Source organism: Oryctolagus cuniculus, chromosome 16 (genome assembly GCF_964237555.1).
Source record: "Oryctolagus cuniculus chromosome 16, mOryCun1.1, whole genome shotgun sequence".
NCBI lineage: Eukaryota > Metazoa > Chordata > Mammalia > Lagomorpha > Leporidae > Oryctolagus > Oryctolagus cuniculus.
The window spans coordinates 44,893,727-44,915,261 of NC_091447.1; the positions used below are offsets into that span (position 1 = coordinate 44,893,727).

General features: G+C 40.9%; 1 protein-coding gene across 11 annotated transcripts in view; it reads right to left on the reverse strand.

Moving 5' to 3' along the window:
- CDK14 (cyclin dependent kinase 14) overlaps positions 1–21,535 on the reverse strand; it is a 742,587-nt gene that overhangs the window by 509,928 nt on the left and 211,124 nt on the right.

A 21,535-nucleotide genomic window follows, 5' to 3' on the forward strand; every position in this document is an offset into this window, starting at 1 on the left:
AAACACCTTGTGTGTAGATCTGTTTGCGGATATATTCAAGTGAAAGTTGCAGCCCGCACTAAATATAAGAGTTTTTTAAAGGGGAAAGGCAGAAGACTTGGATTTACAAACAGTAAGTTCAGTCGAATTTGGTAAATTCATGGATGGTTTTCCATAGACTTCCAGGCTTGACTAAAGAGGCATAGGGTTGTGGCCTGGAAGCTTCAGTCCATTCCCTCTTTCATACAACTGGCCAGCATAGCCATGCAGTGTAGCCATGATGGTCACTCAGTGGTTGACCTCTTGATCTGGGATGTGGCAAGGAAATAAAACCCCCGGACCTTGGTGAAGGGTGGTTTACAGCAACTGAAAATAACCACCAGAGGCTTAGCCCAAGGAAAGAAAATTCCTGCAACTCTGCGAGGACAGCAAAGGCACAAAGGTGCTTCAGTTCTATGCCACATAAATGGAGCACTATCGTGAAGGCTACCAGGAGCACTGAAGGAGATTAGCAGTGAGAGGCATGGGCGCATTTGGGTTTTAAAAGGTCATTGGTAAGACTTTCCAATGACATATTTTTACATGTGAAAATGAGTCAATGATGCCAAATAGGACAATACTATATGAGTACAGGTGAGAGACAAAAACTAAACCTAAGGAGTAGAAAAGAAAGGTGAGAAATACTTTGCATATGAAATTAACAGCATAAGATGTTGCTGCTGATGATGACCACTGCAACTGCTACCATTACCACTCACATGCACCGGGCATTTCGGTGTACTGGTCATTTTAAAGTCTGCACTGTCTCATTTAATCCTATTGACTATTCTACTCCCCACACCCATTTTACATATTTACACATATAAATTACAGTTAAAGAGGTCAAGCAGCACATCCAAGGTCACAAGGAAAGTGGTACAGCCAGAATTCGAGCCTAGGTCTGAAGGTGCCAATACCTGTAAACCAAACACCATGCTGCTGGGGACCCTTGGTGACCAGGAAAGCACCACTTCACTAAAAGTGCCTACTTTCCATTGCAAGACACTTAAATTCCACACCAGTGCTCATATTCTGGTATCTGTATTATGACTGCATGATCACTCAGTCATGTTCGTCTCTCCTTGACCCAACACGTGGTGGGTGCATTGTTGGTCTCAGACACAAATGGAGATGTTCTAATCTTCCCATGTGAGCTCTTTGGACTTGCAGCTGTAGGTGCTCTAGAGCTAGGCTATAACGGAGTCCTCTATTGACTTTCATCTTCTACTACATTCCCTCATTGTCTAGAGAGCTGTTCATTTTCCCCCAAGTTAATACAGCTCTGAGTAAGTCTGGTTTACATTTGCTGACCTAGAAATGTGGGAAGGACCCACACATCAAGCTTTCTGTTAAGGTCTCACACCTACATGCAACTGTTAGGGCCACACAAGAAGAAACAGGTGTTCCAAGTTCAAGTTGAAGGGATGCAGATGTATTCCACCACCTCTAGAAATGTGTCCTCCAAACCCATCCTCTCACAGTCATACAATGTGAACGGTTACAGAGAAGAGGCCGCAGCTCTGCTGAAGGAATCCTCTAAGTTTTGATCAATAACAAATACCTTTGAGGCACATGAGGTGTTGTCAGCCCTCTGGGTGGTTCTTCAGCTGTAAGGGGATAATACAATCTCCAAGGTTCTACCAAATCAGATTGGCCTTGTTTTGCTTGTAAAGACATCCAAAGGGCCTCAACAAAATGAGTTCTACCTCCAGAGTACTGGCTGAAATCACAAGAGAACTTCTGAGTGTTATCTGTTCCCTAAATCTACCTTCAGAGAGCGTGAATCTATAAACACCTTACACAATTCATGCTTTCCTTTCTGGGGATCATCAATTTTAAAACTTGCCAGGGTTCTTAATTTGCCATTTTAATTTTACTAGCACTAAAACATTCAACAGTTCTTTCATAGACTCTTACTTTATTTAGAATCTTACAGGCACCTCACAAAGCCATTCATGTCTATCATGATTCAGAGACACAGAGAGATCACACTGGTGTGTGTGCTATTTCAAGTCACAGTCATCAAAATCACTGACCCTGGAACCAACCTGCCTGGGTCTGCACCGTGACCTCCAGCCACTCCTTTCTCTCCCTACGGTTTCCTCACAGAAAATGAAGATAATAACACTACAAACCTCAGAGGGTTGCTGTGAGAATTAAATTAGTTGGTCTTCGTAAAGAGCTTAGAACAGTGCTTTGAATTTTGCAGATAGTACAGATGTGAGTATTACAGACAATGATCCTGGTTATATACTGAGCTTTTATCAATATACTGAGCAGCGAAATGGGAAAAAAACAATTACAATATGCTCAAAACCTAATTAACCTTCAAATAAACTATTTTAAACATGTATCAATAAAAGAAATATACACCAGCAAGGGAACTATGCTTTTAGACAAATGCATTATTTCCTATTTAGGAGATATTGACAAAAATATGCAAAAATGAGAAGGAAATTTTTTCTCAATCAAGCTCTTAATAAGTATATAGCCGTAGCTGTCCTGTGTGAGCAAACTCAAACATAAAATGTCTCACACATTTTCATTTGCCCACCTAAAAATGTGTCACATGACTACTAAAATTTAAACTTATCCTTGAAAATCAACATGTAATAAATAATTCATCATTGCAAACATCTGTGAAATGGTTCTGACAGGGAGAAAAATAAATATAGATAAAACACAGAGCTATCAGGGCCAGCACTGTGGTGCAGTGGCCTAAGCTTCCGCCTTGCGGCACTTTCCCATATGGCCTGGGAAAGCAGTGCAAGATGGCCCAAGTGCTTGGGCCCCTGCATCCATGTGGGAGACTGGGAAGAAGCTCCTTGTTCTTGGCCTCACATCAGCCCAGCTCTAGCCATTGCAGCCATTTGGTGAGTGAGCTAGCAAGATGGAAGACCTTTCTCTGTCTCTCTTTCTCTGTAACTTTACCTCTCAAATAAATAAGTAAATCTTTAAAACCACAGAACTATAAAATTTGAGGTTTTTTATTTTAGAATCTATTTCTAGATATAGAATCTATAACACTTGTAGGGGTCATACCTATTTTTCAAGATGCCTATATCTCTAAAGTACTCATAAACAGTGAAAAAATGGTGGTAACAGAAAAAAAATGTGCCTGAGGGAAAATTCTATTATTCATTGGGATTTTTCTTTTCTTTTTCTGATGAGAAAGATAAGTTGGGTAGAAGGGACAGTGATATATATTTTAGACTTCTTAAATTGCAAAGATTGTCTTTACACTCGATTCTATTTACTGTATCATTGCATTAATCCTGCTACACTGCATAGTGCAGTTCCATCTGATGGAACAAGGACACAGCCTTAGAGCCATTTTAGTCCCGCACCCATGTGACTGAAAGCAGATGGAAGCCTTGGAGGTACTCCTAGCTCTCTGCATTCTTTCTCAAACCAGTTGGACCCTGCCTCAGCCATTTAGCCTGCAAAAAACCTGAGCAAACAAGCTCAACCCCACCTAATGCCCTCCCCCTCATGACCCTCAGCGGCCTTTCTATATAAACCTTAGTTTGTAAGGGGGTTGGGCTCTCTGCCACGTGTTCGCCCTGTGTACATGCTGGTGGTGAGCCATCTCTCAGGTGAATTCTTTGAATAAACCTGTTCTGGCTGTGAGTTTGTATCTTGCCTCCTCTTTGTCTAGCTCTTCTTTCCTTATACCTTTCTTACACACAGCATCATCCTTCAAAAGAAACTTTGTAAAAAGTTTATATCCAGCCTTGTTCCAGAAATTATTTCAAAAATATTGTGAACTACTTACAACAAAGGAGCTTAAAATAAAAATTCAAATAAAGGGCCAGCATTGTGGTACAGCCAGTTAGGCCACCACTTGCAACGCTGGCATCCGCTATCAGAGTGCCAGTTTGATCTCTGGCTGCTCTGCTTCCAATGCAGCTCCCTGTTAAGGCACCTGGAAAAGCAGCAGATGATTGCCTAAGTACTTGAGCCCTTGACACCCAAATGAGACACACAGATGGAGCTTCAGGCTTCTTGGGGAGTAAATCAGCAGATGATCTCCCCCACCCCCCACCCCGCTTCCTCTCCCACTTTCTCAGTTGGTTTTCCTTTCAAATAAATAAATAATCTTTTAAAAAATTCAAATAACTGGATGGGGCATCTGGTTAAGCATGGCAGAATAACCACTGAGACAGTTTATTTCCTCCCTTCTCAAAACACATGCTATGCTAGTAAAGGAACAAAAAAGATGCAAACTAAGTAGAACAAAGGAAATATCTGAAACATTTCAACAACACTGGAGAGACAATTACTGTTTGACAAAACAGAGAAAGGGGCTGGTCAAGTGCCTGCAGGGGGATGCCCAAGAGACAGATGTGAGCCCAATCACACACAAAACCCAGACAGGGCAGATAAACACAGGAGAGAGAATGAGATGCTCAACTCACACAGGACAGGTGGGTGAAGCCTCCAAGTGGACCAGCTTCAACCCCCAAGTCCCCCTCTTCTCACTGTGGCCTGATTATCCCCCAGGAGAAACTGACCTCTAGACACCTGGGGATGAAAGCTACCAGGGCAAAGGAGACTGAGAATTAGGGCTGAACTCACAGAGAATGAATACTGAAAACACTAGGACCCTTGGGTCCACTCCCTTGCTTCACTTCCACACAAGGCCCAATTTTTCCATCTAAGAGTGTGAAGAGACTCTTCTCTAGATAAACCAACCCCCTCTAAGAAGAAAGCCCCCATCTACTGAAATCTGTGACTGTACAGAACAGATGGACACTTTAAAACTAAGGAACTAAAGAATGACATCAATTTCTTAAACTGATATTCCTTAGAAAATAATTAAAATAAAGACAAAACAGAAAATGGAATCTGTAATTAATATCTTCAGAGAGAGAATATATCACACATATAAAATATGGAGAGAACGTTATGTAAAAAAATTAGTGACCAATAAAGATGATTTTTAACATTAAAAATACGGTTCAAAAAATAAAAATTTGAAGCAAAGAGTTAGAAAACTATGTCAAACAAATAGAAAGAAAATAACATTATATCAAAGAAGTAGAAAAAAAATAAATGGGAAATGCAAGAGCACAAATAAGAATTTTTAAATACTAATCTAGCAACTAGTAGAATCACAATAGACAGGAGTTCCAGATAACTGGAAAATTGAATGTAGGTAATTAGCAAAGCAATACAGCAGATGTTTCCAGAACCAAAAGCCTCCAGATTCTTCCCAGAACCAGAGGTCACAAGTCTTCTGATTTGGAGAGACTACCAGGTGACCAACCTGCTGAATGAAAAAAAAAAAAAAAAAAAAAAGAGGGAGACCTATTATAAGGCAAATTATGAAACCTAATAATCATAATGAAAGAATAATATAAAAAGACCCTAGGAGCTTATCCAAAGACATGCACATATAAATACAAAGCTTTTTTGACAGTAAAAACAGAATCTAGAACAATGATTTCAAAATTCTGTGGAAAAAAAGTTATTTCCAAACTAGAATTCTACACCCAGCCAAACTATCCACAAAATATAAGAGAAATAAAAGCTGTTTCAGCAATGAAAGGTATGAAAACTTAGCCTCCCATATTCCTTTCCTAAGGAAGCAACTTGACAGAATGTTCTATCAGGCAAGAAAATAGTAGGCAACGGGATCCTGATTCAGGCAATGCAGCATGACAGAGAACTGAAGGAAGTCTCGGGATAATGCAGATTCTTCAGGCCTAAGAAATGAACCACTTAGTTTAGAGCTGAAAAACGGAGAACTATGGGAAAGAGGTCCCCAAAGATATTCAGTCGCTTGAATGGCTGTCAGCACATTTCGGGGGCGGGGGAGAAGGAAGAAAGGTAAAGATAGAAAAGTAGGCAAAGAGGGGATAAGCATTAACTACTAAGTCAGAGGAAAATAAAAAGTTGTACAAGAAAGGCAATGTGCCAAAGTGCACTTTCACTGGGAGTGAATATGGATTACGCAGTCTCCACAAGGGAAGGAAACACTGACATACACCGATTTAAACAAAAATTGCGAAAATGACCTAAAATATCTGAGGCCCAACAAAAAAAGAGCAGAATGTCATTTGTCTACCTAGATTAGAATAGGTGAAAATGCATGGAAAACATAAAATTGCTTTCTTTTTACACAACCATCCACTTAGTATGATATGACATGTCGGTGCTCTATGCATGTTTAAGATACTTTGTTGTTGTTGAAAGGCAGAGTTATAGAAAGAGAGGGAGAGACAGAGAGGCCTTCATCCACTGGTTCACTCCCCTAGTGGCTGCAACAGCCAAGGCTGGGCAAGGCCGAGGGCAGGAGCCATGAGCTTCATCCAGGTCTTGCAAGTAGGTGGCAGGGGCCCAAACATTTGGGCCACACTCAGCTGCTTCTCCCAGGCCACTGTCAGGGAACTGGATTGGAAGTCCAATCCAGATGTGTCCTGAAGCAGCCAGGACACAAAAAGGTACCCATTGGGCCAGTGCTGTGAAGTAGTAGGCTAAGCTTCTGCCTGTGGCACTGGCATCCCAAATGGGCACCAGTTCGTGTCCCTGCTGCTCTTCCTGTATCAATCCAGCTCTCTGCTTAATGCCTGGGAAAGCAGTGGAAGATGGCCCAAGTGCTTGGGCCCCTGCATCCATGTGGAAGACCCAGAAGAAGCTCCTGGCTCCTGGTTTCAGATCAGCACAGCTCCAGCCATTAAGGCAATTTGGGGAGCAAATCAGTGAACGGAAGACCTTTCTCTCTGTCTCTCCCTTTCTCCATATCTCTAACTTTCAAATAAATAAATAAAATCTTAAAAATAAAAAAAATAAAATAAAGAGGTGCCCATATGGGATGCCAGCATCACAGGCAGCGGCTTTACCTGCTGTACCACAACATAACCCTAGATGTTTTTTTAAGGTATACTTACTAATTTATTTATGAGAGGTAGAGAGAAAAAGAGAGAGAAAGAGACTGAAATCTATCCACTGGTTCACACACAAATGCCCAAAACAATCAGGGCTGGACCAGTCAAAAATAATGAACTCCATTCATGTCTCCCATGTTGGTGCAGGAATCCAAGTACTTGGGCCCCTCATCTTCTGTCTACCGCATACATTAGCAGAAAACTGAATTGAAAGTGGAGATGAGACTTGGTCCCAGGCATTCCAAAATGGAATCCTAGGCATCCAAAACAGTGGCTTAACCCACTGCACCACAGTTAACTGCCTCTAGATTTTTCTTAAAGTAATCTTACAAAGTAAACATGTGAACTGTAGTGAGAATGTATGTTAGTATAGCCACTGTGGAAAATAGTATGAGGTTCCTCCAAAAACTTAAAATAGAACTATCTGATGACCCAGCAATCCCACTATGGGGTATATATACAAGAGAAACAACATCGGTCTGTTGAAAAGAAATCTGCACTCCTTTGTTTATTACAGCATTATTCACAACTGCCAAGAAATAGAAACAACCCACGTGTCGGATCACTGATGAACGAATAAACAACATGTGGTACATATAATCAATGGCATACTAGTCAGCCATATAAAAAAGGACAAAATCCTATCATTTGCAACAACATGGACAGAACTGGAGGTTACTATGCTGAAATATGGCAACCACAGAAGTACAAATACCACATGATCTCATCCATAAGTGGAATCTAAAAAAGTTGATCTCATAAATGTTAAGGGTGTAACAGTGGTTACCAAGGCCAGGTAATCACTGGTGAGGGAGAAGAGGAAGGCTCACCAACAGGTCTTGGTGAGATGGGAGAGAGTGCTGGTGTGCTATTGCACAGAATGACTACAGAATAATGATAATGTACTGCATATTTCTCTTAAAAAAAAAAAAAAACAACAGAAGAAAGGATTTTCAATATTTTCACCTTGAAGGAAAGTTAAATGTTTTAGGAGATAGAGCTCTTCACTCTCACTGGAAATTATACACTCTATATGTGTATCTAAGAACACCACATGGTATCCCAAAAATATATACAACTTTTATGTCGGTTACTTTTTTTTTTTTTTTCATAAGATTTTTAAGAAGGAGCAGGTGTTTGGCCTACCAGTTGGGATGCCGTCTCCTACAGCGGCCTGCCTGGGCTCACCCCTCAGCTCCACTCCTGGCTCTAGCTTCCCAGTGCTGCAGATGCTGGGCAGCAACGGCAGCAGCTCAAATGATTTAGCTTCCAATCACCCGTGTGGGAGACATGAACTGAGCTCCTAGCTCGAGGCCACTGTGGGCATTTGGGGAGTAAACCAGCAGATGGAGTGTGTTCCCCTGTCTCTCTCTTTCTCTCTCTCTCTCTCTCTCTTTCCCTATGCATCTCAAATAAAAATAACAAAAGAAAAAGCTATTTAAAAAAATTTTTAAGTGCATGAGAAAATTAAGTCAAAGGAAAAGCATTTCACATCTGTAGACTGCAAAGTTGACTGCAAGTGTTCTATTAGCGAGGTTAAGCCTCCATAAAGATTTTTAAGTTATAATACTTTCAATAATTCACAACTAATCCTGGTATGAACTACAAAGATTAGTGGCAAGAATTACCCTGATAGGATATAATTAAAAATCTCATATTATACAGAAGTAACTGTCATTTACATAAAATGTTTACCTTGAGAGTAAATAATTTTTTTAATACACAACATTTACATTTTCAGAGAAATTTTTGAAAAGGTTACTAAACATCTACTCCCAGTTCCTGCACACCCCTGGCTCCACGGGCTTGGGAGACAGTGTTCATGAAGCCAGGCAGTCCTTGGGTAGCAGGCGGGACCTGGAAGAGGCCAGCCCCTTCAGCACGGCCTCCAGCAGCCAGAGCTCTCACGCACTTTCAGTAGTCCACACGGTCAGCACACTGAAAGGTTGTTGGCTCTCTCTGGGTATCAACCTCATTTTCTTTATCCATTCATCTGCTGATGGACCTCAACTTCAGTTGATTCTGTATCTTGGCATTTTTTGCTTTTTATTTTTTCTCATCAATTCTCATGTTAATGTGATATTAATACAAACAGAACAAATTCCATGTAGTTCACAGCTACCTTTTTAAGAACATAAGGTACTTTCCTCCCCCTTCCTTAATTTTTAAAATAACAAATTTTTAATTAAAATTATAGTCAAAGGCTTAATGTTCTACTAAATACAGAGTTCAGAATGTAAAAAAAATCGCTTCTTGGCCTTTTGGCTAAGATCAAGTGTAGAACGTAAAAAATCCAAAGGTCAGCAGGAATATAGACAAGGGCTAAAAACAATAACAAATGAAAAGATGGCCATTTCACTCATATTTAATAAATTTTAAGATAATTACAGGCCATTACAGCTACAATAGAATATCGTTCTTCCCATTGGTTTGACAAACATATGAAATAAAGTTTGACAAAACTCTATTTGCAGCAATACTGATATACACAGGGCATTTCTCTCTTTTTGTTTTGTGTATCTTGGCTCTTATGTATACTGTTGCAATAAACATGGGAGTGCAGGTATTAAACATATTTTTAAAACAATTCCAAATGGGGGTGGTGTTGTGGCATAACAGGTGAAGCCACTGCCTGTGACACTGACATCCCATATGGGCACCAGTTCCAGTCCCATATGCCCAACTTCCAATCCAGCTCTCTGCTAATCGCCTGGGAAAGCTGCAAAAGATGGCCCAAATGTTTGTGCCCATGCACCCACATGGGAGACCCAGATGAAGCTACTGGCTTTGCCATGGTTTATCCCTGGCCATTGTGGCCATTTGGGAAGAGAATCAGCAGGTGGGAGATTGATCTCTCTCTCTCCTTCTCTCTCCCCCTCCCCCTTCCCTCTCTGTAACTCCTGACTTTCAAATAAATAAATACATTTTTTAAATTTTTTTAAATTCTAAATGTAAAATATACATGTTTCTCAGATTGGAGCTCACACTACTTCATTTTCCTTTATTTTGCATACCTTTAAGTACAACACATGTGATAAAAGATGCTATACAGAAACCAGCACCTTTCTCTTGAAACAACTCATTTGAAACAAAATGTAGACCTTCTACCCCACAGCAGTCTTCGCTGACCTCACCCACAGCAATTATATCCTTCAAAATATTCAGACCCACAGCCTTGAAGACTTTAATTTAATATATGATCTACTGGTAAATCCTATTGCGTCTACCTTCAAAATAAATGAAGACTCCAGCCACTTCCCAGCAACTGCAGCAGTTACTCCAGCTGATGTGATGAATCTGATTTCCTGCTCTCCTGCTGAGCACAGCTGAGAAAGGGATTCTTCTGAAAAGGAGGCCAGGCCACCTCCCTCTGCTCAAACACTTCCAATGCGCATGCATCTCAGAGCAGAAGCCCACTGCAAGGCCCTGTATAATGTGGTACAACGGGGTTCCTGTCTGTGACTTCATTCCTGCTACTGCCCCTCTGGCTCTGCTCCACCCACTGAAGCCTCCTCTGCCACACACTTCACTCCCTCTTGACCCCCAAGCCTACACTCAAAAGTAACCTTTTCATATGAAGTCTTCTGGCCATCCTATTTAAAATTACAAACTTTCTCACCTCCAGAGCTATTTCTCTCCATGGTACTTAATGCCATCACACAAACCAATTTTACCCATGTGCCTGTTACCTGCTTCCCAAACTCTACCAGGGCAGAGATTTTTGTATATTTTGTTGACTGCCACATTGTCATGCCTAGAAATAAGATAAACATACTAGTCTCTGTCTATCCCTCTCAGCCTTTCAAATAAATAAATATTTATTTTAAAAAATGGGGGGGGGGGGATCAGCACTGTGGTATAGCAAGTATAGCCACTGCCTGAGGTGCTGCCATCCCACATGAGTACCGGTTCAAGACCTGGCTGTTCCACTTCTGATCTAGCTACCTGTTAATGGCCCAGGAAAGCAGTGGAAGATGGTCTAAGTGCTTGAGACCCTGCACCCACATGGGAAAACCAGAAGAAACTCCTGGATTCTGGCTTCAGCCTGGCCCAGTCCCCGCCATTGTGGCCATTTGAGGAGTGAACCAGCAGATGGAAGCGCGCGCGCTCTCTCTCTCTCTCTCTCTCTCCATTTCTCTCTCCCTCTCACTGTCCCTCCCTCTCACTATCATTATCTCTCCCTCTCTCTCTTTTTCTGCAATTCTTTCAAATAAATAAAACAGATCTTTAAAAAAATAAAAAAAAACGGAGCTGGTGTGGTGGTTCAGTGAGTTGGGTCACCACATGGAATGCAACACCAGCACCCAATATGAGCACTGGCTCCAGTCCCAGTCCCATCTGCTCTTCTTCTGATCCAGCTCCCTGCTAAAGCACCTGGGAAAGCAGAAGATGGTGCAAGTGCTGGGGCCCTTGCCACCAAAGTATGGAATTCTAGAATCCTGCCTTCTGTCTGGGCCCAGCTCTGGCCATTGCAGCTAACTGGGAAATGAACCAATGGATGGACTCTCTCTCTCTCCCTTTTTCCCTCTGTAACTCTGCCTTTAATTATTTAAATTAAATTTTAAAAAACGAGACTAGCTATTCAATAAATATTTGTGAATGAAGTGATTCCTTTCTTCATGTCTAATGAATTCTTGAAAACTTCAGACTTAAAGAGATACAGTGAAGATGCTACAGAGATTTCCCATAAATCTCACACAGCTTCCCTGTATTGTTAAACATCTCAGGGCCGGTGCCATGGCTCATTTGGTTAATCCTAAGTCTGTGGCACCGGCATCCAATATGGGCACCGGGTTCTAGTCCTGGTTGCTCGTCTTCCAGTCCAGCTCTCTGCTGTGGCCCAGGAAGGCAGTAGAGGATGGCCCAAGTCCTTGGGCCCTGCACCTGCATGGGAGACCATGAGGAAGCACCTGGCTCCTGGCTTCGGTTCGGCACAGCGCCGGCTGTATCGGTCATTTGAGGGGTGAACCAATGGAAGGAAGACCTTTCTCTCTCACTGTCTAACTCTACCGGTCAAATAAAAAATAAAAAATCTCACAATCTTTTCAGCAAATCGCCAAACTGTGTATGACCAAATAAGGAATTCATTTCAAAGCATTAAATATTTTCAAGTAATCATTACCATGAAAAAATAAAATTTAAACAAATTTCATAATACAAAGTACATAGAGGGGCTGGTGCGGTGGTGTAGCAGGTAAAGACACTGCCTGCTGTGCCTGCATCCCAGATGAGTGCCAGTTCGAGTCCCGGCTGCTCCACTTCCGATCCAGCTCTCTGCTATGGCCTGGAAAAGCACCAGGTAGAAGATGGCCCAAGTGCTTGGGCCCTTGCACCTGTGTGGGAGACCCAGCAGAAGCTCCTGGCTCCCAGCTTCAGATCAGCCCAGCTCCTGCCGTTGCAGTCATTTGGGTAATGAACCAACAGATGAAAGACCTCTCTGTCTCTCTGCCTCTACCTCTGTAACTCTGCCTTTCAAATAAATAAATAAATCTTTAAAAAAAAAAGTACATGGAATATATAAAGCTGAGTCAAGCAAAAAAGGAAAAGTAGTCACATTTATAATTAAGCTCAGAGATTGTTTACGTTTTTTACTTTTATTTGCATACTTTATAATCTCCATCCAAAAAACCCTAACAAGTATAATTATTTTAATGCATCCTTTATTGCTTTTAAAATACTTTGATGCAAAAATCCTTTGATTACAATTGTGAGGGAAATTCTATACATTTGCCATGCATAAGTCTTTTAATTTCATTCCAAAATCATGTGACTGTGCACAAAAGGACATAGCAACAGGACACCTCATTCTGTAGCTAGAAATCCATCTGGCTCACCATGAGAAAAACTACAGTTATTTTGAATTAATGCAGTAGCTACTATTTCTAAAAAACTTCCTTTCCAGATGAAATAAATTAACTTGTGGTACTTTGTTTATTTAATAAACACTTTCTAAATAAGAATATCATAAACATAATGAAAGAAATAAAAATATTTGAAATAATAATAACTGAACAATGAACAGTACTGAGCACTATACAAGGGTTGCCCTATTGAATCAGTACAGTAAACCGTGTGAGGTAGGTAGGTACTACTGTGAATCCCATTTTATAGATAAGGAAACTGGAGCACTGAAAAGATACACTACTTACTAGGAATCCTAGCAAAGGCAGTATTCACATGCAGACGGTCTGGTTCCAGAACCCACACGCTTACCTGCTACACTATCTGCCTCTGCCACGGTGGCAAACCCACTTCATTCACCTTACAGAGCATTAAAAATAGGTTGAGACCTGCCTTACAGGGCTAACAGTCTACAGTTGCCAGACCTCAATTTTGGGGTATACCAGACTCTTCTAATATAGTCTCATAAGTAATCATTTAAGAAAAAATATACTGTTTTTTAGGTCGGTGCCGCGGCTCAATAGGCTAATCCTCCACCTGCGGTGCCGGCACATCGGGTTCTAGTCCCAGTCAGGGCGCCGGATTCTGTCCCGGTTGCCCCTCTTCTAGGCCAGCTCTCTGCTGTGGCCCGGGAGTGCAGTGGAGGATGGCCCAGGTTCTTGGGCCCTGCACCCCATGGGAGACCAGGAGAAGCACCTGGCTCCTGCCTTCGGATCAGCGCAGTACACCGGCTGCTGCGCGCCTGCCGCGGCAGCCATTGGAGGGTAAACCAACAGCAAAAGGAAGACTTTTCTGTCTCTCTCTCTCACTGTCCACTCTGCCTGTCAAAATAATAATAATAATAAAAGGAACATATTAACTGTTTTAAAAATGCAATCAAAAACTACAAGTAAGCATCAACACAGTAGATAAAATACATGAGAAAACTCTCTTACATCAACCATGAATCTTGAAATCCTATAAAAATTTTCTCAAAGATCACAACGTCCCCTTCCCATTGGATCATCAAAGAATAATTTCTAAGTAACTTTCAATTTATCAGCAAGTTTTAAATTCACCCATTTGACCTTCAAACAATTACTAAGGGCCTAGAATACACCTAGGGAGGGATAAAAAATAGAGATCTTCATGTTTTCAACCACAAGTTTGAGGTCAAAATTCCCTTAACTGAGAGCAGGCATTGTAACATAGCAAGTTAAACCTCCACTTAGAATATCTGCAGCCCATACCTCCCATACTAGATGAATAGTTCAAGCTCCTCCACTTCCAACCCAGCTTCCTACAAACGTGCATTGTGATAAACAACAAATAATGACTCAAGTGCTTGGACTGCTGTCGCCCTTGTGGTAGACCTAGATGGAGTGCCAGGTTCCTGGCTTCAGCATGGCTTAGCCCTGCCTACTGTAGGCATCTGGGGAATGGACCAGCAAAGGAAAAATTTCCCTCCCCTATTTCTCTCTCTTTATTATCCTGTTAAATCAATCAATCTTTTTTTAAGATTCATTGAGTTATAGGCAGGAAAATACATTATCAGCAAATATTGTCCCTTACTGGAGTACCTGCATTCAACATCCAGGTCCAGCTGACTCCAGCTGTGGGATAATGCAAACTAGGGAACACAGTGGTGATGGTTCAAGCAATTGCATCCCTGCAATCCATCTGGAAATCCTGGATTGCATTCCTAGCTCCTTGCTTTGGCCCTGGCTCAGCCCCATCTTTGTATGTATTTTGAGAATAAATGAGTAAATGTGAGCTTTATCTGTCTCTTTCTCAATTAAAACTTGAATTTTTTTAAAATTTCCTGAGATAGGGAAACTTCATCTATAAATACAGAATATACAAAAACAGCTTGTCCCCGACAACTATGCATCTGTTTCTTTCCTCAAGTCAGTAACTCAACTACTCTGGGTGAGCCATCCCACCAGGGGCTCTGTACCGGGAGGCCAGACTGTACAAAGGAATTCAGTCATTGTCAACTCAAAGGAGACTAAGGACTCACAGCCCACAGATCAGTTAAACATTTTCATGTTGCTTCATACAGACCCTCCCTCTTCATCCTGGTCCTGCATTCTCTACCATTTCTTACCAAACAACTTAAAGAGGTTCTCTAACCACACACAACCTCCCTGAATATCCCTCCAATCCATATAAAAACAACAAATGATCCTGATGATGCCAGATCAAAAAAAAATGTACTGTCTAATCTTTAGACAGATAGAAAGAGACTATAACCATCGAGGTTAAAGGAATCTAGAATCAACACCACCATCATCTGTGGCTCCTGAAAGTAACCACAAATCTCTCCAAGAACTCCTCAAGTCCCTCCACCTCTTCAACTACCTTTATCCATATTTGCTTGTCTGTGCATACCAGATTTCAAGAGAATTATATAAATGAATTCTAACTCCCTGATTTCTTGTCTGAAAACTGGGGGTACTGAAGGAAGAATGGTGTAGAGAGAGAGCAGGGATCAAGCGCCACCAAGGTAAACATGGAGAACAAGAGACTGTTCTGTCTGGTTGATTAACCACTGTAACCCAACCCTGAACTCAAAGTCTGGGAGATTTTAGGAACACAGTCCTCCTGTTGGTGGGTGATAGGGGAAAGGAGAGAGCGAAAAGAGGGGAAGGTCACTGTGACTGTGCTTGGAGGAGAACCCTGTCCCCACACATCAATGCTATTTGACACTGTCTCAAAGTCACCCACTGACTACACCAGTGTAGATGATAGCCTACTGCTCATAAATCCCTTGTTTTAGGATATTCACCCACTGGATCATTAAGCATGACTGTTTTATTACATTATTCCAATATAATTTCAATATCTTGTATTTATTTACAATATGTCAGAGAATGTTTCCCAGTTTACTTTTATAATAATCTGTTAGCTGTGGGTTTTTGTTAATACCAATTATTTTTTATTGCCCATGGATTATTGACTTGGTTCTTTAACATGCATGATTGGTAAATTAATTTCTATGTACTCTATAAATAATTCAAGTCAGCCTTTCTGTAAAATAGAAATTATTAAACATTTTTAATTATGTAATTTATTAGTAGTGATATACAGAAAAGGCTACTACAACCTAACAGAAAAAGACTAAGTCTTCAGGCTAGTTCTTTATCTTTCAACGTGATCACATGATGACATGCTATTTCCATTCCTTACTCATTTCCTCTCAGGTGTCACTATTGACTTCCATCAGAAATTTGAATTCACTGGTTTGAAAGTGATCTCAGGTGTCAAAAAACAGCTACTGGATGTTCACAAGAGCCCTGTGAAGCACTAATTCCATTCTGCTCATTTCAGACGCAAGAGTGGTGGCAGAGGATTGCGTTGCTTATGTCTGCACTGCCTGCTGGGATGAGCACGACCCAGCCTGGGTCTCCAGGATATCCCTCATAATACTTTGCTTTTGACTTTCTGTCTCATCATTCTAATATTGTTGATACTGACGTAGGTGGCATTGAGAGAAAAGAGCTCATAATTCCACGTCACATTTCTCAGTTGTCAAATCGAGTATTTATTTTCTGTCCTTTGTGTCCTTCGGCAGCAATCACCACTTCAGCTGCAGCAACTCTTCCTGTTTGTTTTAGATCGCCAGCAAAAGAAAATGATGCCATCACTTCAAAATGTTGTTTATCAGGGTGCCTCAGAAACTGCTTTTATAATCCATGTTGATCTGCAGGACTAATAGCATCTTCTCTTTCAAACTCCCTTGGGAAAATGTTCTAGGTTTTAAAGATAGAATGGTGTGTCTTAAATCCTACTTATGGGTGGCAAGGTGGAGGTGAGGGGCAACTCTTAACCCAAATACCAGACTTCTACACGGCTACCAAGACCTCCAGAAATGGGGCCCATCACTTCCCCACAGCCCCATCTCACTGCACACTCGGTCATTTATATGCATCAAGATCAGCTCCGGTCCACACACCCCATAATCACGTCTGCTCTCAGGACCACCACCTTCACCTTTGCCCCTTGCCCAAAAAAGACTGCCTTTCTTACCATCTACCCACTCAAAAACCTGCTCACCCTTTAGAACCTGATTTAAATCCCAGCTCCTAAGGAAAGCTTTTGGCCCTCACAGTTCTTATTTTAATTAGCCTCCCTCAACCCAAAAGTTCAGTAGCTCAGGGCTTTTTCCCACCAGCCTAAATTCCATACCAACCCTGACAGACCTGTAACACTGGGTAGATTAATACAAAAGACCTTAACGTTTAAGAAAAAAGAATGTATTTCTCCACTTTTGAAATTCCTTAAAACTTCCTACTTCTCAAGTTGATGTGACATCTTGCAGCCCACCCAGCTCCTGGGTTAGAGAATGAAAATTTTTTTTAAATTTTTTTTATTATTATTTTTGACAGGCAGAGTGGACAGTGAAAGAGACAGAGAGAAAGGTCTTCCTTTGCTGTTGGTTCACCCTCCAATGGCCGCCGCAGAAGGCGCACTGCTGCCAGCGCACCGCGCTGATCCGATGGCAGGAGCCAGGTACTTATCCTGGTCTCCCATGGGGTGCAGGGCCCAAGCACCTGGGCCATCCTCCACTGCACTCCTGGGCCACAGCAGAGAGCTGGCCTGGAAGAGGGGCAACCGGGAAAGAATCCGGCGCCCCGACCGGGACTAGAACCCGGTGTGCCAACGCCGCAAGGCGGAGGATTAGCCTAGTGAGCCGCGGCGCCGGCTGAAATTTTTTTTAATACATTACCCCTTCTGCTTTGATGTGGATGGTCTGATCTAGTTGAAAGTTAGCATTTTGAATTGCCTAAGTCACAGCTGCCACTTACCCAACCCTCCCCCCCCCCCAAAAAAAGGAAAGAAAAACACAATCACAATTAGATTATGCACCATGCATTAAAGGGTCAGAAAGAGTGTTTCAGTCCTTCTCCCTGCTTCACCTCCAGTTCACAATCACTATCTGGGTAGTGCATTTAAAATTCACTTTAAGCACAACAGAAGGTTTCACACATGAAAATTTTGTAAAGACCAAAACAAAAAACAAAACAACAACAAAAAACCATTCCATTGACTTTCTCAACAAATCCTGGTACCTATGAGAAAAATTTAAAAATGCAAATTAAAAAAAAAAAAAAACAGAGAGGAAAACAAATTGGAGAGGTAATTTACTTTGAACAGAAAGACTTCTATATTCTAAAGATAGCAATTCCTCCTAAACTAATTTATAAATCCAATGCCAAACTAATCACAATCTCAACAGGAAATATTTTTTAAGTTTGAAAATAAAAATTCTAGTGATTACTGGTAGATTAAATGCATGAAAATATATTAGTGCACAATAATTATTAGTAAATAAAAGGGGGGTACAGACACAGAAAAATAGAGACAAATAACATCATCTTGGAGAGACACATTCAAGTATATGTTGAAGATTGACTTATGATAACCTTAACACTTTGAAGCAGAGGTGGGAAAGATAGCTAATTCAGTAAAGCAACTGAGACAACTGGAAAATAATTTGAAAGAATGGAAAGAAACTCCCTAATCAATGTTTATACTAAGATAAATGGCAGATAATCCAAAAATATAAGTGTAAAAGAAAAAACAATCAAAAAATATTCTGGGTGAATATTTTTCTCATCTCAGCATACAGATACTTTTACAAACATACGCCCAACACCAGAAACCATAATAAAACAGACAAATTTCATTTCCTAAAAATTAGTGAGGAAAAAAAATCAATACATACATACACACACACAAACAGCAAGTGCTAGTGAATCTTCAAACAACACCTAATTCCTTAATCACCAATACAGCCTCATATCCAAACTTAAGAAAGGCAACCCAAATTGTTTTAGGTAATATAAATTTTAAACCTATAAAACTATACCAATTCTGGATATGAATGTAAAATTCCTACAGTACAAGCAATTCAACTTTAAGATGAAGCTCAATAGGCTAATCCTCCACCTAGCGGCGCCGGCACATCGGGTTCTAGTCCCAGTCGGGGAGCCGGATTCTGTCCCCGTTGCCCCTCTTCTGGGCCAGCTCTCTGCTATGGCCAGGGAGTGCAGTGGAGGATGGCCCAGGTTCTTGGGCCCTGCACCCCATGGGAGACCAGGAGAAGCACCTGGCTCCTGCCATTGGATCAGCGTGGTGCGCTGGCAGCAGTGCGCCAGCCGCGGTGGCCATTGGAGGGTGAACCAATGGCAAAAGGAAGACCTTTCTCTCTGTCTCTGTCTCTCTCCCTGTCCACTCTGCCTGTAAAAAAAAAAAAAAAAAAAAAAAAAAAAAAAAGACTGTGCAACATTAATCTATTATTTTATCAATAAGTCAAATCAGAAAAATCTTAGTGCATTAAAATAACTAAAAAGGCATCTAGTAATTTTGAAAATAGTCATGGTACTTCAAAAAAGCAATCAGTCAACTAGTCATAAAAATAAATTGATTTAACATCAAGAAACTTATAATAGAAATTTCCTACTAGAAATGATGATACAAGAATGAGATTTTTGTGTATAAGCACTAGTTTCTCGAGACATCATTAGAAAGTTAGGAGTGGAAGAAGTGGGGGAAAACTTTATGTACATGGAAATTTGAAAGATTTGAAATTTAACTCTACAAAGTTTCCCAAGAACTCTAATATACTCATGTGCTAAATGAAAAAGCAGGTTAGGGAACAGATTATCTTACTGGGGTGTGTATGTGATTTGTGACTGAAATTAAAATACATATCCAAACTTTTTTTTTTCAATTTGAGAAAGGGAGAGAGGGAGAGAGGGAGATGGAGAGGGGGAGAGAGAGAGAAAGAGGGAGAAACGCTCTCCTCAGTTCCTTCACTCCCCAAATGCCCACAATGGCAAGGTTTTGGGAGCTGGGCTATGGTCAAGGAGCCAGAGTCAAAGCTGGGAGCCAAGAAGGTTCCCACATAGGTGGCAGGAACCCAATAGTAGAGCCATCACCACTGAGTCACAGGTCTATATGTGTAAGAAGCTGGAATCTGGAGTCAAAGCCATCCATCACAACTAGGTTCTCCCTATATGAGATGCAGGCGTCCTTACTGGCATCTTAACTGCTAAGCTAAAAGCCTGTCTGCCCAAATTCTTTGATCTGCCTTCTTTCAAAAGGCAGATCCTAATTCCTCTCATCGTCAGCATGAGCTACACCAGGAAATTACAGAAGCTGGTTACATATATGAGAAGCAGGAAGAAGGAACAGGGTAGAAAAGACACTAGAGAGAGTGATACTTCTCTAAATATATCTTGTGTGGTTTTGACTTTTGCAAGTGTGTAAACATTACTGATGTTCAAAAGGTAAACCTAAACCAATAAAGACAATGAAGGAATAAAATGGAAGCACAATGAAACAAATTCAAATTCTGTGTCAAATGAATAATACAAGCACACTGCCAAAGGAAGAATGTTAATTACTGTGAGATGATAGATTAACTGACTTGAGGGCAGCAACAATTTCACTATGTATGTATGTGTATATCAGAATACCATGTTGTACACATTAAAATTACTCATATATAACAAAAGAGGAAGAACAAAAACTTCTGCAAGTTTATGGGCACCATATTCCTGACTGGAGGACATTCTTGGTCAGAAACAGGAGAAAACTGAAAATAATGATGTTTTTTATTAAGCTTGATTTTGTAGTGTTGTTATAGCAAAAAAAGTCTGAACCTACTTTGGATGTGCTGAGAGAGAGAACTAATGAGTGAATACGCTGATACAACAGGAAAGCCAAAAAGGCCAAAAAGACTCTGGGAATGGCTGGGAACTGAGGCTTTGTGTGGAATCGACATTTCTAAAACACATATGTGTATATGCATGTGCCTACAAGGGTACTTTTAAAAGTTAATGCAAAATGGAATAAAACATAATTTGCCTGCAGTGTGAAAAAGTTTTAAAATCTATGAATGAGGGGGGTCTTCAAGAAGAGCTTGGTAAATATGTATAATAAAAAACTATGCATGAATTTCAAACTTTCTTTCACCAAAATAAAACCATATTTTAATCTGATTTTCTACCAATTTTTGAAGTACCCATGTGTATGTATACATGTACATATTTTCCAGCTTTATCCACTCAAAGGCCACAGAAGCAGATCTGCCAGTAGCAATGAACATACCTACTGGGACACTGATTTCTGATACCATTCCCTACTCAAAGAAATCAGGGCTCCTTAACGAAACGCTAGGGCAACAAGCATAATTTATAATCTTGTAATATCTGGTTATGTCACAAAGAGTACTAAAATAAAATAGTTGGATATATCACAGAGACATAGTAGCCAACTTAAAGTGGCTTCTACTGCCCTTTCAGACAACTTAATCATCCAAATCATTTGAAACAACGGTAACTAATTATCAACTGCTGGGGGAAATGGGAATCTTAAACTTACATCAATAATGAACAGAGGGGCCGGCACTGTGGCGTAGCAGGTAAAGCCTCTGCTTGCAGTACCGGCATCCATATGGGTGCTGGTTCAAGACCCAGCTCCTCCACTCCAATCCAGCTCTCTGCTATGTCTTGAGGAAAGCAGTAGAAGATGGCCCAAGTGCTTGGGCCCCAGCACACACCTGGGAGACCCAGAAGAAACTCCTGACTCCCGGATTCAGATCAGCACAGCTCTGGCCATTGCGGCCATTTAGGGAGTAAATCAGCAGATGGAAGACCTCTCTCTCTGCCTCTGCCTCTCTGTAACTCTGCCTTTCAAATAAATAAATAAATGTTTTGAAAAAATTAGTGAATGGATGC